This window comes from Girardinichthys multiradiatus, chromosome 22 (assembly GCF_021462225.1).
Source record: "Girardinichthys multiradiatus isolate DD_20200921_A chromosome 22, DD_fGirMul_XY1, whole genome shotgun sequence".
Classification (NCBI taxonomy): domain Eukaryota; kingdom Metazoa; phylum Chordata; class Actinopteri; order Cyprinodontiformes; family Goodeidae; genus Girardinichthys; species Girardinichthys multiradiatus.
Window position 1 is genome coordinate 36,122,014 of NC_061814.1, and position 13,658 is coordinate 36,135,671.

The window sequence follows — 13,658 nt, forward strand, 5'->3', positions numbered from 1 at the left end:
TTTCTTTCCTCTTTTTCTTTTTGTGGCAAAGGTAGGCAGCTCGCAAATTTTTAGGTACCTCTGGAGTCTGGTTTGATCTGTGGGCAACACGGCCTTGTTAAGCTCTAATAAAGTCCAAGGTTTTTAACTCCATGATGCCGTATTTAAAATTGGATTTTTGTGTGCCGCACCACACAAATTTCTCAGTGATGGCCTCTCTCCTCTCATAAATGACTGTTTACTGAGTGCTTTCCACCATTTTTTTTCCTTTCTCTGAGCTTGTAAGTATAAAATTTTAATTAGGAACACTGACAGGTCTGGCGCATGATCCACAACCTTGCATCCATCACAGGAAGAAAAAGGGGGGGTTGAAGAAAAGAGGGAGAGATACTTTCTTTCTCATCTCTCTCCACTTCCACGTCCACCTCCTCCCTCCCGGATCTCCCCTCTCCTGACGGGAGCACCGGACTTGAGCAGCAGGTGCCATATTACTGTGTACAGAAAAGCAATTAGCCAGCATATTGGATGAATGAGGAGTGCATTAATATTAGCAAGTGCATTTGTCAGTGGCGTTTGATGCGAGTCCTTTTCTTTTCTTTCTGCAACATTAAGAATGTGGCGCTCATAAATTCACTGCTTAAACCGCCATCTGCTGCGCTGTCAGCCCACACCGAGGAGAGAGGAAAGGAGAGGGAAGCCATTTATTCCCCTCTGTCTCTCTCACTGGGGAAAGAGAGTGAAAGACAGATAGATAAGAAGAAAATGCATTCATTCCCTTCCTTACTTTGCCTTTGCTGTGTTTTTTTTCAGTGTGTGTGTGTCCCACGGGGAATGTGAAATGTGTATTAGGATTTATGGAGATGCTTGGCGCGCACCAAGCGACCGTGCTCTTAAATCTGGCTCCTTTCCTATTGTGTGGAGCGCTACCTTCTGCTTACCGACACACACGCAGACACAATGTTCCTCATTGTGCTCGACACGGAGATAAATTCCTCTGTGCATGCCAGTTCAAACAAGCCTAAGGAATAAGTTGCAATGAACAGGTGGTAATGTCATCGTAACTCAGGCGAGGTGTGTTGTTGAAGGTTGGGCCTCATCCTGACCTCTGCTTGTTATTTTCTCGCATTTCTTCCCTTACGCATAGCTTTAGCTACACATAACCATCCTATGACATTCTGGGATTTGTTCCACAATTAACAAATAGCAGGAAAATCCAAAATGGGAATTTATCTTTGACATAGAGTCAACATTATGCCACTGTTTTGTACTAGTACCTCATCAGCGGTGTAAACAAACACCGTGTTAATTCTCATTTGCAGTCATGCTACTGAAGTTACTTCATTGATTTCATCTGAGTGCAATTGAAATTCCTCTTGTCATCACTTCCACCTTTTTATATATCTTGTATAGCATTTGTTAAAAACAACAAAGCCATTTCATTTTAGAAAATAAAATTATTGTTTAAAGGGCAAATTTAATTAACAGGTATAGAACTTGTTTTATGTTTAAAGAACAAACCACAAATAAATAAGTGCTTTCAAAGTGCTTTGACAATGAAAAAAAAGCCTTTTTTACCACTCTCGTGAAAACAGGAAATGAGTATATTTGGATGATTTAAAAAAAACCTTGAGTTCAAGTTACTACAATAATTAACTGCCCTTTGGGATTTTTAAATCCCAGAGATCCAGAGGATCATTTAAACGTGAATGTTTCAAATGCTTGTGTGGTCGCTTATTGACATTACAAAAATGAAGGAGTGAGCACTTCTGAATCAGTAATCGGTCTCTCCAAACAGTTCTCCTGCATGTTTAGCAGGAGGTCGATATCTTCAGCTGTGACAGTTTGTTTTCTGTGTCTGAGCTAAATGAATGAGAAAATGTTTCACCGCAGGTGCAGTGGGATTGTACATCAGTATTTTTACTTTTTCTTAATTGAAGTAGCTTTTAATGGCCAATGGACATGTGAGTAGGTTTAGTTCAGATGGACCTACAAACTTATGCATAATGTCCAAGTACAGCAATGTAACATCACGACTCTTCAACAACTTGTAGCTGTGTTCTCGGCTGCCATATGCTTCCTTTTTCTATTACCGATTTTTTTTATACCCATTTTTCTATTTTTGGTCATAGAAATGAATATATCTATTGTGAGATACAAGCCTGAATAAAATTTAAAAAAGGAATTCTTCTTATTCAAGTTATTTATGCCGATTAACGTTTTTTGTTAAAACTTTGACTAAACTGATTGTATAAGCATAGAAATTGGGATTTAGTACAAAGGCCACAGAGAAGTAAGATGTATCTGAAAAGTTTACTTACATAGTACTGCCCTCACATGATTATTTAATCTGCCTTTTACTTTTTATATTTGGCCCCGTTATTGTTATTGTACCACAGATCTGCATATTTTTTGTTTGTGTTACAGCAGAACCTTTAGGGTTTTATGCCACTTTGGCCATTTTTTCCATCACTCCATCACTAATGATGGAACCGAGTGATGTTGGGGTGGATGCCTTACCATGCATGGATGCATTATTGCATAAACCTATTATCAGGTGCATTATGTAGAATTATTTTTAGAGATGAGGGAGGGAAGGCATCGCTCTTCACTCTGTCCCAGCTTTGCCAGGACTATCATTTGGTATTGTCTCCTCACGGGGCAACAATCGTCTTCATGTCAAGTTACCTCTGTATATAGTGTACATGTCTGGGACTACCGATGGGGTGTTGTGCGCAGAATGGGTGTTGACACTGACACTCTCACCCCTCCACTCTACCCCCGACTACACACAAACATACACGGTGGTGGTGGAAATGCCAGAGGTTGGATTAATGTAACTCGTGGTAAATGCTCTGTGGCTTAATCTGAGACTGGTGGTGGTGGGTGTAGAATAGTAAGAGAAAAGCCACACAGTGACAACATGGAGCATGAATAAACACATTGATGCTACACATTGTATTGTTGTTTCTGTGTCAGAGCTAAATGAATGGGAGTTTCCCAGAGCTCACAGTCTCCCCACAGCTGTTGTAGCCAGTCCTCGAGATTTGGCAGATTAATGCAGACATGCATGGACAGTTGACTTGTTTAAAAACTCTACCACAGTGCTGTCTCAATAAGGATAAGATATGCTGACACAAAACAGGACTGATTGGGTGTTGTACCTCTGGGGTCATATATGATTGCTTCCTACATGATGATGCCAGGAGTAACGCCTTTGTGTCTCTCTATAACAACACTGGCAGGATTTGCCCTTTACCCTTGGTGTCACCATAGACGATTTATTGCTGAGCATAATGACACCACTCATCATTTGTCCATGCCTCTTTTTTGCACCATCACTCCAAATCCAGCTTTCTTTGCTATAATATTAAAAGGAGCCAATGCATGAAGCATTGAATTGGTAGTTTAGGAGAGGCCAATCGTCAGGACTTGGTGGAGGAAAACATGGGATGTTGGAAAGTTTTCTGTATATGTGTCTATGTGGTGGGCAGGAATACCATGGGGTACTTGGTCCACAAAGTAACAATCTTTTCTCTTGTTGTGGTCTTTTTTGGATTAATTGCTTCTAACTGACAAAACAGTGAAACCAACTCATCCTTGTTACTCCTTGAGTTGTTTAATCAGACCCAGTATGGCTTCTTGCCATGTAGTTCACTCTATTCAACTCATCTGGATAGTATCACAGGCATGTGGATGCCATTTTGTGTCTGTCAGTGGCAACTGGTGGCATGTGGTTATGCATCGTTACAGTGGTACCTCTTGAAGGGTTGAGAAGTCAGCACTTTGTATGTGTGGACTTTTGGACTCCAGGAGTCTGCCATGAACTGAACATGGGTCTTACTATGATTTGTGCACAGATTGTGCAGCCGGCTTTAAACAGCAACACAGAGAAGAAGGCAAACGTTTTATCAAACACAAATCAGCCATGCCAAAGGCTTACATCTGTGTTAAATTATAACTGATCGACCTTTCCAATCAACCATTTTGGCCCAGTTTAAAATGCTCCATTTTCTGACTAAGCTCCACTCACTGGTAGTCAAAACCACACTGTTTCTTTATTTCTCCCACTTTCTTAGCAGCTTTTTCTAAACACTGCTCCTGCCAGGTTTAGCTGCCTTGTCAGTAGTTCTGCTGCTCAAACATCAGTAACAGCCTTAACTCTGGCCTTGAGAACTGATCAGAGAGATAAGCACATGTATGCTTGCTTATGGACCACATAGACAAATACATAATGTGTAAAAACCCAGTGCAGTTCAGATTTATGACTACAAAAGCACATCCAGTCTCAGGCACATCCTTTAAAAAGGGGGAGTAGTTTCTAGGTAGCCATGCCACAATGAGTCGTGAAGAAAGGATTGCTTTAACGTTTACTACTGTTCTGTCATATTTGGATTCTATTTTCTTCGTATTTTATTATTACTGATCTTTTTTGTTTGCAGTGGTTTAACTTGCTCTTAGACTGGATATTTAATGAGTTAACTGCAGCTTCTTTTACTGTACAAAGCACCCATCCATCACATATTTTTGATTGAAAATGTGCCCAAAACAACTCTGAATGGGCAGTTAGTGGGAAATGATCTAAAATTCTTCTAAACCTAAATGTTTGGTGCATGACAAAGGTAGAAATAATTATATGATTCTAACACACACACACACACACACACACACACATATATATATATATATATATATATATATATATATATATATATATATGACTTTGTCAGTCGGACCCCCAGCACAGCTGCATTTTGCTCTTTTAATTTTTACACATAGCTTATTTTTGTGAGCACAGCTTGTAAAAATATACTATAAACTGCACACATTATTTTCTTGACCTAACAAGTCAGAGCTTTTCTAACATCAAAGTGTCTTCCACCCTTGACAGTGATATTTACAGTGTGAGACTGTACTAGCAGCTTCAGCTTCCCGCTTGTTGGTGTCATTCGATGTGCTCTGTGCTCAGATATCCCCACCTGTCCAGATAGACACAGCCGAGATAATAGTGATTACATTTTATGGCACTAAGTTAATAAAGCAGGAGACCAACTTTTATTGTAAGTTTTATCTACACACGATTTTTGAGTATGTATGGCTTCTTAAAGCTCATGTCCCAGCATCTCAATCAGATTTAACTCCAGACTTTGACTATAGTCTTTCTGAGACTTTCAGGTGTGAACTTGTCGGTGTGCTTTGGAACACAGTCTCCCTTTAGAACCCAAATAGATTGAGCTTATGGTTACAAACTGATGGCCAGATATTGTCCTTCAGGGTTTTCTTGTAGAGAGAAGAATCCATGTTTTCATCAATTCAAATCAATGAACTTCTCTAGGTTCTGAAGCAGCAAAGTAAAACAACTTGTGTACACAAAAAAGACAAAATTGTGATTACAATAAACACCACCATGTTGGAATGCAGGGATGATGTTCTGTTTTTTTCTGTGTTGGGTTTACAGCACACTTGTGGGGTCACACACTTTCTAAAATGTTCCACTTTTATCAGTCTACAAAATATCCTCTCAAACATCTTCGGGACTATCAAGATGTTTTTGGCAACTATACTATTTATGACCAATCTTTTTTTCATCTTTTAATCTTATCTAACTGACCTTAACTAAGGCAAGTGAGCCCAAAGTGCTGTAGATATTGTTTTGGGTTCCTTTGTGTTCTCCTGGATTAGCTATTGATGCATTCTTGGAGTAATTATGGTAGTTTGGCAACTGTCACATGTTTTCTCCATTTGTAGATAATAGTTCTGACTGGGGTTCATTGGAGTCACTTTTAATCCTCTACAGACTGATAGATATGACTGACTTTGTTTCTCAACTGTTCATGAATTTCTTTGATTGGTCATCATGTGTTGCTTTTTTGAGATCTTTTAGCTTACTTCATGCTGTCAGACTGGTTCTGATGCTACAAGTAAGGCAGTAATAAGGCTTGGGTGTGGCTAGTGAGACTGGGCAAAATGTGATTCATCTCTGATTTAATTGGAAAATCATAATTTGAAAGCTGCTTTTTGCATTTACTCATTATCTGATATTAAAATGTGTTTGATTACTGAAACATAATTGAGACGAAAAAAGCAAAAATAGAAGAAATCTGTAAGTAGACCAACAATTTTTCACTGCACAGCATCAACATGTATTTTGGTCCAGAAAAAAACATGTTGTATGACACTAACAGATCCAGTGGGACAGGGGTCATATGTAGGTTAAATTATAGTGCAAGCAGTAGCTGCTGGGTGATGTATGGGTCATATTATACAAATTAAATCAGGATTGGTGGGCGTTATGTGAATATTTTACAGGTAAATCCTGTCATCAGATCACACTTTTGTGAATTTTGTTTACACAATTTATTCAGTTGCTATTGTTGTTGATGCTATTTGTGTGAGTTTAAACACCATACAGGAGGCTTGTACTGCTAGATACAGCAAGGTCATTGCATAGAGAGGAGAAGAAGAAGAAGTGTCTCACAAGTCTTTTGATCTTTCTTAGATGTGCATGCACTCGCACTTAAAAGCAGCTCATCTGCACTCCGGCGGCCTTTCAGCCCTCAGATATATAATTTTCTTCAAATGCACCTTTTCTGACTAGGTGTTGTCTGTGTCTCCGCTGCCCTTCTTCGGTTGGAGCTGCCAGCTCATTCTGTCGTGCTCCATCTCTCACAAATCACACTGCGCAATCGGAGAGGGACAATTTGTCAGCTGTATGCATGAGTAAGCAACAGAATTCAACATCTTTTACTTTGACTGGACACTGGAAGGCAAGCAGAGGGGACATTTGTGTGTGTGGGCATGTGCGTGTGCCCGAGAGCTTCCCTTTAGAGGACCAGTTGCAGATCAGATAAAATTTCTTTTTGCAAAGCGAGGACATTTTGGCTGTTCATCATTTGCACATATACTAAGGTTTGATGTCTGAGTTGTGGGATTTCAGGGTTTTGGATGAATAAGCCTGAGGGCAAATTTGTGTTTGGCAAAATGAAGAAAACACAGATATCAAAGTCATTCTTGAGAGACCACAAGCCTCAGAGCTCCATGTTGGCTTTTGTTTTCAGATTTAGCTATATTGAGAAATTATGTTTTCTGAGGATTAAGGGCTGAGCCTGCTATGTTGGGTGATTTTCTAACCATTCACTTGTCCAGCAGGCTGTAATGAAATGAATCTTCGCTGCCCCGGCTGCTTGTGCACGCTGCTATTAAAAGCTTTCCACCTGTGAACCATTTGGAGACTTAGCAGTAGACTCCATGCTGTCTCTTTAGCACATATTGGCTCCACGATAAGGTTTTTTTTTTTGCCAGCTTTAGTTTTGGAACTGTGTCATGTTAGCAGGCAATCGCATATTTATCTGCGGTGCTGTGATTTTTGCAAGTACAGTTTCCAGTGCTCGCCTCCGCTCATAACAGCAGTTATTTTTGCACCATATGTGTGTGTAAAATATCTAATCTTTGTTTTTCTCCTGACTGCTAATATTGGTTTCAATGGATATAAGGTTTACAGATACAATACCCACATAAACACAGAAAGGAATGAGCTGCTGTGACACAATTTGTTTTTTTCTTTGGAGTTTAAATCCTACTATTCTCTCCTGTGTTTTCTGTTGGCACGATTCAGGATTTGCAGATTTACTTATTAGAACAGAAGTAAAACTACAAGGAACAGGTTATACAGACAAAAGGGAAACTGCATTTTCTATTTGCCTGTGATTTCAAAGGCCTCAGATTTTATGCTCTAAAACAATGTCTCAAGCTTTGAATGTCTGAAATGCAGGGCTTAAACCACCTGAAAATGCAAAGAGTATACCATAACTGCAGACCTACCAAGTCATAGCTGTCCACAAACTGAGAACATTAAACAGAAAACATATCAAGACCCATTTAGGAACTATGGTATAGCTGCCACAATATCCCCCCAGATAAACATGGTGGTGGCAGCATCATGATGTGGGGATGATTTGCTTTGGAAAAAAAAGGAAAGCTGGTCAGAGCTTAAAGGAATGTATATAAATGCTAAATACAACGTAATCCTGGAAGAAAACCTGTTTAAAGGCTTTAAAAGACTTGGGACTCGGGTGGTGGTTCACCTTCTAACAGGACGACCATAAACATACAACCAGATCTACAATAAAATGGTTTCAATCAAAGCATATTCAATTGTTAGAATGGCTGGTTCAAAGACCAAAACTAATTTTGATTGAAAATCTTTCTTAAGGCTTGTAACTTGATGTTGACAGACACTATCTACCCAGTCTGAAACATTAGTCTATATGAATGCAAAGACAGACATTTGGACAAGTCCAATAAAGTCCTCCACAACTTTGTGGTGCAGTTCAGGTTTCAAATTTACCTGGGCAATTTTTTAACTGTTTTGTTGTAGATTTGAAAGACTTTGGTATACAGAGGTGTTCATAGTCAACTCTATGGTTACAAATGTTCTGAGGTCTTGTGGCTGCAAAACAAGCCCAAATCATCAACCTCCCCCCTCCGTGCTTGACAGCTTTATGGGTGGGGACACGCACACTTCTGAAAACTTTACCCACTAATTATGACTAACTGTTGAATGCTCTGACAGTTGTCTGAAAGCACTATCAGTCCCATTGAGAAGCCAATTGTACCCTCCTGCTGCTGTTCAAGACATATCAGCCCTTTACAAATCCTAACAGTACCATACCAATCACTAGTCTGCATTCAGACCAAATTAAATCAACATATTGGTGGGTAATGTAAAGTAACATAAAGACAGATGGTTATTGCCTTTAGCCTCCCGGGCCATAAAAAAGGTGTTCTGTTCTATCTTATTTAAGCCAGCTAGTTCTTACAGCATAGGTAAGTGAAAAAACCCCGCATCTGCACCCATAAGCTGACTCACACTGACACAAAGGCCTGTCTTTACACACTTATATGCAACAACACACACGTCTGTAGTGGGAATGGCCCTTGGCCACAGGCAGTTTGCCCATTAAGCTAACCTTGATCAATAACCTGCTATGGACCTCGGCAAAATCCACTGTTTTCCCAACTGCTGGATTTCGATATCACGGCTGTTTGAACACCCTAGCCACGGGCCAGCTGTGTGTTCAAATGTGTGTGTTCAATATCTTTGTGCATGCATGTACAGATGCTGCATGAATTTACAAGAGCCTGATAGCATGTGCAGATGTGTGTGTGTATACTGTAAGAAAGTTTGTGCATGATGTTAAGCATATCGGCGTGTTCGTGTTTTTTTGTGTGTCCGTGTGTGTTTGACTAAAGCCTCGGGGTCCGCTGTGAACGGTGCTAACTGGCCCTCTGAACTCTTCCCTGTGAAGAGAAAGGAAAAGCCACTGGGCATGTACAGATGACAGCGTGCCATTTACCTGGGCTACACATGGTTTTTAAAACTGGCAAGAGGGACTTCCACGCACACACATGGACACGCACACACATACAGATGGGGGGGATACTCTTGCCTTTTGCCTCAAACGCAAAAGCACACCTTTGCTCCCTCGCCTCAAACACAAACACACTTCAAAAGTTTTTTCTTTCATTTTTTCCTTTTTTTATTTTTGGAAGCGATGCAGCCAGTGCTACCCTTGCGTTTAAAGAGCCTAAGCATTCTTTTCATGTGCCCTTTTCTTTCTTCCTGCCTCTGCAAAAAGGCCCCAGTGCGGCAGCAAAACTTACTAGTTTACATCCAGCTGTACAAATGGCAAGACAACCTTTTGGCTTTCCAAGGTGTTCATCTCACAGTGCTCTTTATATACAGTAAAAAGGGGCCGCATACGCGGCCCTTGCTTCTTCTTCTGCAGCTTGGCAATGAGATGAGTAAATGGGGGAATAAATAAGCGGTGTTAGTTTTTGGCTGTGGAGGGGCAGATAGTTGTTCAACAAAAGTGAAGTTTATCGGATAACTACAGCAGTGTGTCAGAGGTTTGCTGCTCTTTCCAGTAACAAGCGGTCAACTGATAGCAGTATTCACTAGGTAGAGGAGGGAGAAAACAATCTGACTCTTTTGATTCTGTTTGTGTAAGTTCATTTGTCTTAATGCACCTGGCTGGATGTGTGTGTGTGTCTGCAAATTGGTGGTTGAATACAGCTGACCCAGATGTATTAAGTGGGTCATGGGAACAACACCGCCCACACAGTGGAGGTTATGCATTGTACTGTGTGTATGTGTGCATGTTGATGGGGTTAGGACACTGGGACAGTGCCCTGATTATGCAAAGATTAGTTTTGGGAATTCATTTCCCCTCCATCTTAGCTTTAACACCCCACCCCCAATTTCCATCTTTTTCTGCTATTTTAAAGAACCACAGGTTTCACATTTGAATTTTTTTTAGACCATAATTGTAATAATTCCATCTTTAAAACAGCTTAGTTATCACATTGGACTGTAAATATATTTAATTTTCATCTTCTTGATTATATTTCACTTCACATGGAGAAAGGGGAGTTTCAACCGCCTTAATTAGGACATAACTTCTGACTAACTTCTTGCATGTTTCCACTGATATACACTGATTTACATTTACATCTTTTTAGATAACGTCATTTGAGGTTGAAAAGTTTCCTTGCTATCACCCTAATCTTTTTTTCTCCTTCCACAGATCCAGTATCAGATTCAAGTCAGGACTCGGGGTGGGGCCTTCAGAACCATTAATGTTTTTTCCAGTCAGAAAAAACATATTAATAAAATTTAAATATTACTTTAAACCTAAATCCGAGAGAAGTATGAATACCTTTTGTCTAGGGTGTGTCTGGGGTGAATGCCATAACCTGTGAAATATTTTCTTAAGTTACAGTTTCACTAAATAACCTTTTCCTTACAATGCTATGTCATGTGTGAGCTATATAACTAATTTAACTGCCTAACTGGAAGCTTCAAGTCAGATGCAAGCTTCAGTTTTGTGTTTTCCATCTGAAAGAATTGTGAACTCATTTTAAAACTGCTTGTTTCATCTGCCACAAACACCTACCAGGTCAAAAACAAAATGCTCATAAATGTCCATTTTCTACAGATCAGATCCATTGCTATTTATGTGTTATTGCCTCAAGGTGCCAAAACAACCAAAGATTTCAATTATTTGGAACAATTATTATTAATGTATGCATTAATTTATGCGAACCTGTAATTTAGAACAGAATTCCAGTTTCTGTTTCATTGTTTTGTCAGTAAGTGTTCGTTTCTGTCATTAAGACCCACAATACCTAATACCTGTTGACACTAAATATGTGTTTCAAGAAATATGTGTTTAAAGAAGCTTGACAACTCCTAAAAAAGAAACGTCTGAAGGGTTTCTTCAGAGGTTTCTATTTTAGGAGTTGGCAAGTTACATTAAACTATGTTAATGTAAAATAAATAATTAAGCTATCACAAGATATCGGAAATCTGTTTGACTTTGCATAAAATTATCTTTATCACAAATTTAAAGAAGCAAAAAGATTCTGTATCTTAGAATGAAGATTTATTTAACATCACTAACATGATTAAACTTCAGTCAAGATTTGGAATGAAAAAGTACCCTGGAAACTAATAACAATACTCAAAACTAATGTTATTGTTAATCAAACTGTCTATTTTAATTAGTTAAATAACAATTAAGAAATAAAAAAATAAACATAATATAAAGATGCTAATAATACCGTTACAAACAACTATTACAGCCAAGAGAGGGACTGATTTAAGTTGATTTAAGGTTGAACCTTTACCTAAAGTTCACTGGGTTCTCATGAGTTTAAAGGAAGTGCTTATGTGACCTAGAATTCTGCAGTATAAGACCTAATGTTCAGGTCTGTGGGGAGGACTACATAGTTTTCAGGACAACATTTTGGTCTGAATGTTCCAGCAGCAAAGTACTGGAAGCAAATAGATCACAGTAGCTTGTTTCACATGTTTTCTGTGTCCCCTACTTGTCCCTTACTTGGTTTCTTACTTTCAAATTGGAACTGGGTGACGCTAGACATAGGCTTAAGGTGGAGAAAATAAAATTGCTGGAACTTCAAACAAAAAATCTGATATAACCAATGACAAACTTTGGATTCATCCTACCTTGTATCAATGGTTCAGGGGATGTTAATGTTATGGTGTAGGCAACCTTTTCTCGGCACACTTAGGGGCCCTAAATCATCTCAAACTGGTTTAGCAAGTTCTCTATACTCCAAGTGGAACAGTCACTAGATTTAAGTCAAGTAGAGCACCTTTGAGCATCTGTCTGTCACCTTATTGAAATATTCTACAAAGAATTCAGTTAGTCCTAAAGGCAAAAAAAGGTGTACCTAATAAAGTGGCTGCAGAGTGTAGGGCTGCCACATGTCAAGCAGAGGAATATAAAAGACACCCACCAGGGTCAGGTCCCATTCCTATTGGGGCAACAAACATAATTTGCCAATTTACAAATCAGTAGGAGTTTAACATAATAAACGGCTTTTTCATATCTTAAATCATGTTATTGCAATTCATATCTAATATGTGAAGTTCTTTATAGCAAATTGAAACAAAAAAATAACAGAAATAATTTTTTAGATACAGACTCTATACAAACCATTGATGTGAACAATTCTCTAACTCTTTAGTAAATCCTGAATCATCTGCCCCGGATTAGTTCAAATCCTAAAAACCCTGCCCGATCACTAGCACTTTAGACCTTGAATTTTCATTCAAAATGTCTACAAAATACTGTATTCACGACAACTTCTAAATGCAAAACAAACTTTGTCTAGGTATTGATTTAAAACATAACTTTTAACTGTCAAATATGGGGTAAGACAGTGATTCAAGGAAAATACATAAATTTTTATATTTTCTGTTGATCTAATTAGGGGTTCAGGAGAGCTGGAGGTTATTCCATAAATCAACAGCTGAGAGGTTGGGTACACCATGAACAGGTTGCCAATGCGAATCAACAACGCACACTCAAATCTAAGGGCAATTTGAGTCTTTCCTAACCTGACATGCTCGCTTTTGGACAGTTGGAGAATACCAGATTATCTGGGAGAAACCCAAACAATTGGGCTTACACAGAGAAGCCCAAAAGAGATTCAAACCAACAACTATTTTAGCTGTAAGGCAAAAGTGTTAAGCACTAAAACAACAGTGGAACCAAACATCAAAATAATTAATGGGTTTTTACCATGGGCTTTTTATAGGTGACACATTCTGTGGTTTAGAGTGACCAACGTGCAGACAAGAGCTAGGCAGCAGCATGTTTAAAGGAGTCTTCTTTATTCAAAGAATAATCCAAAACGAAGCAAAGCACTGCAGGTACAAAAACATAGACAAATATCCAAAACTTACACAAGTTGACTCTGCAGGCACATGATAAGCATAGCACTAAGACGAAGGTAGTGAACGGAGTAGTAACGGAGATTCGAATGGTAGGAACCAGCACAGAACAATCAAAACCAGAGAGCTTATAAACAGAGGGTAGTAAGATATGAACCAATGAGAAACAGAGGCAGGTAATCAGAGGAGAATGGAAAACAGGTGTGGACCAGGTAGAGAACTGAGAGAATGTGAATAGTTGCTAAGGTGACAAGGCTAGAAACAAAACATGAGGGAAACTAGATAAGAACATAACCAAAGAACCTGACTACAAAAACAAAACAATAAAGAACAAACCTCAAGGAAACTAAGCAAAATTATGGACGAAGATAATAAACTAAAAGAGACATAAGAACCTAGAATAATCACTAACTAAAGTAAA

General features: G+C 38.9%; 1 long non-coding RNA gene across 1 annotated transcript; it reads right to left on the bottom strand.

The window, feature by feature from the left end:
• Nucleotides 1–6,377: 6,377 nt before the first annotated feature.
• LOC124859243 lies at nucleotides 6,378–12,581 on the bottom strand. The gene is made up of 3 exons (XR_007036042.1): nucleotides 12,498–12,581; nucleotides 12,232–12,315; nucleotides 6,378–6,654 (listed from the first exon to the last, which is right to left on the bottom strand). It is a non-coding gene; the product is annotated as an uncharacterized LOC124859243 (long non-coding RNA).
• Nucleotides 12,582–13,658: the final 1,077 nt, after the last annotated feature.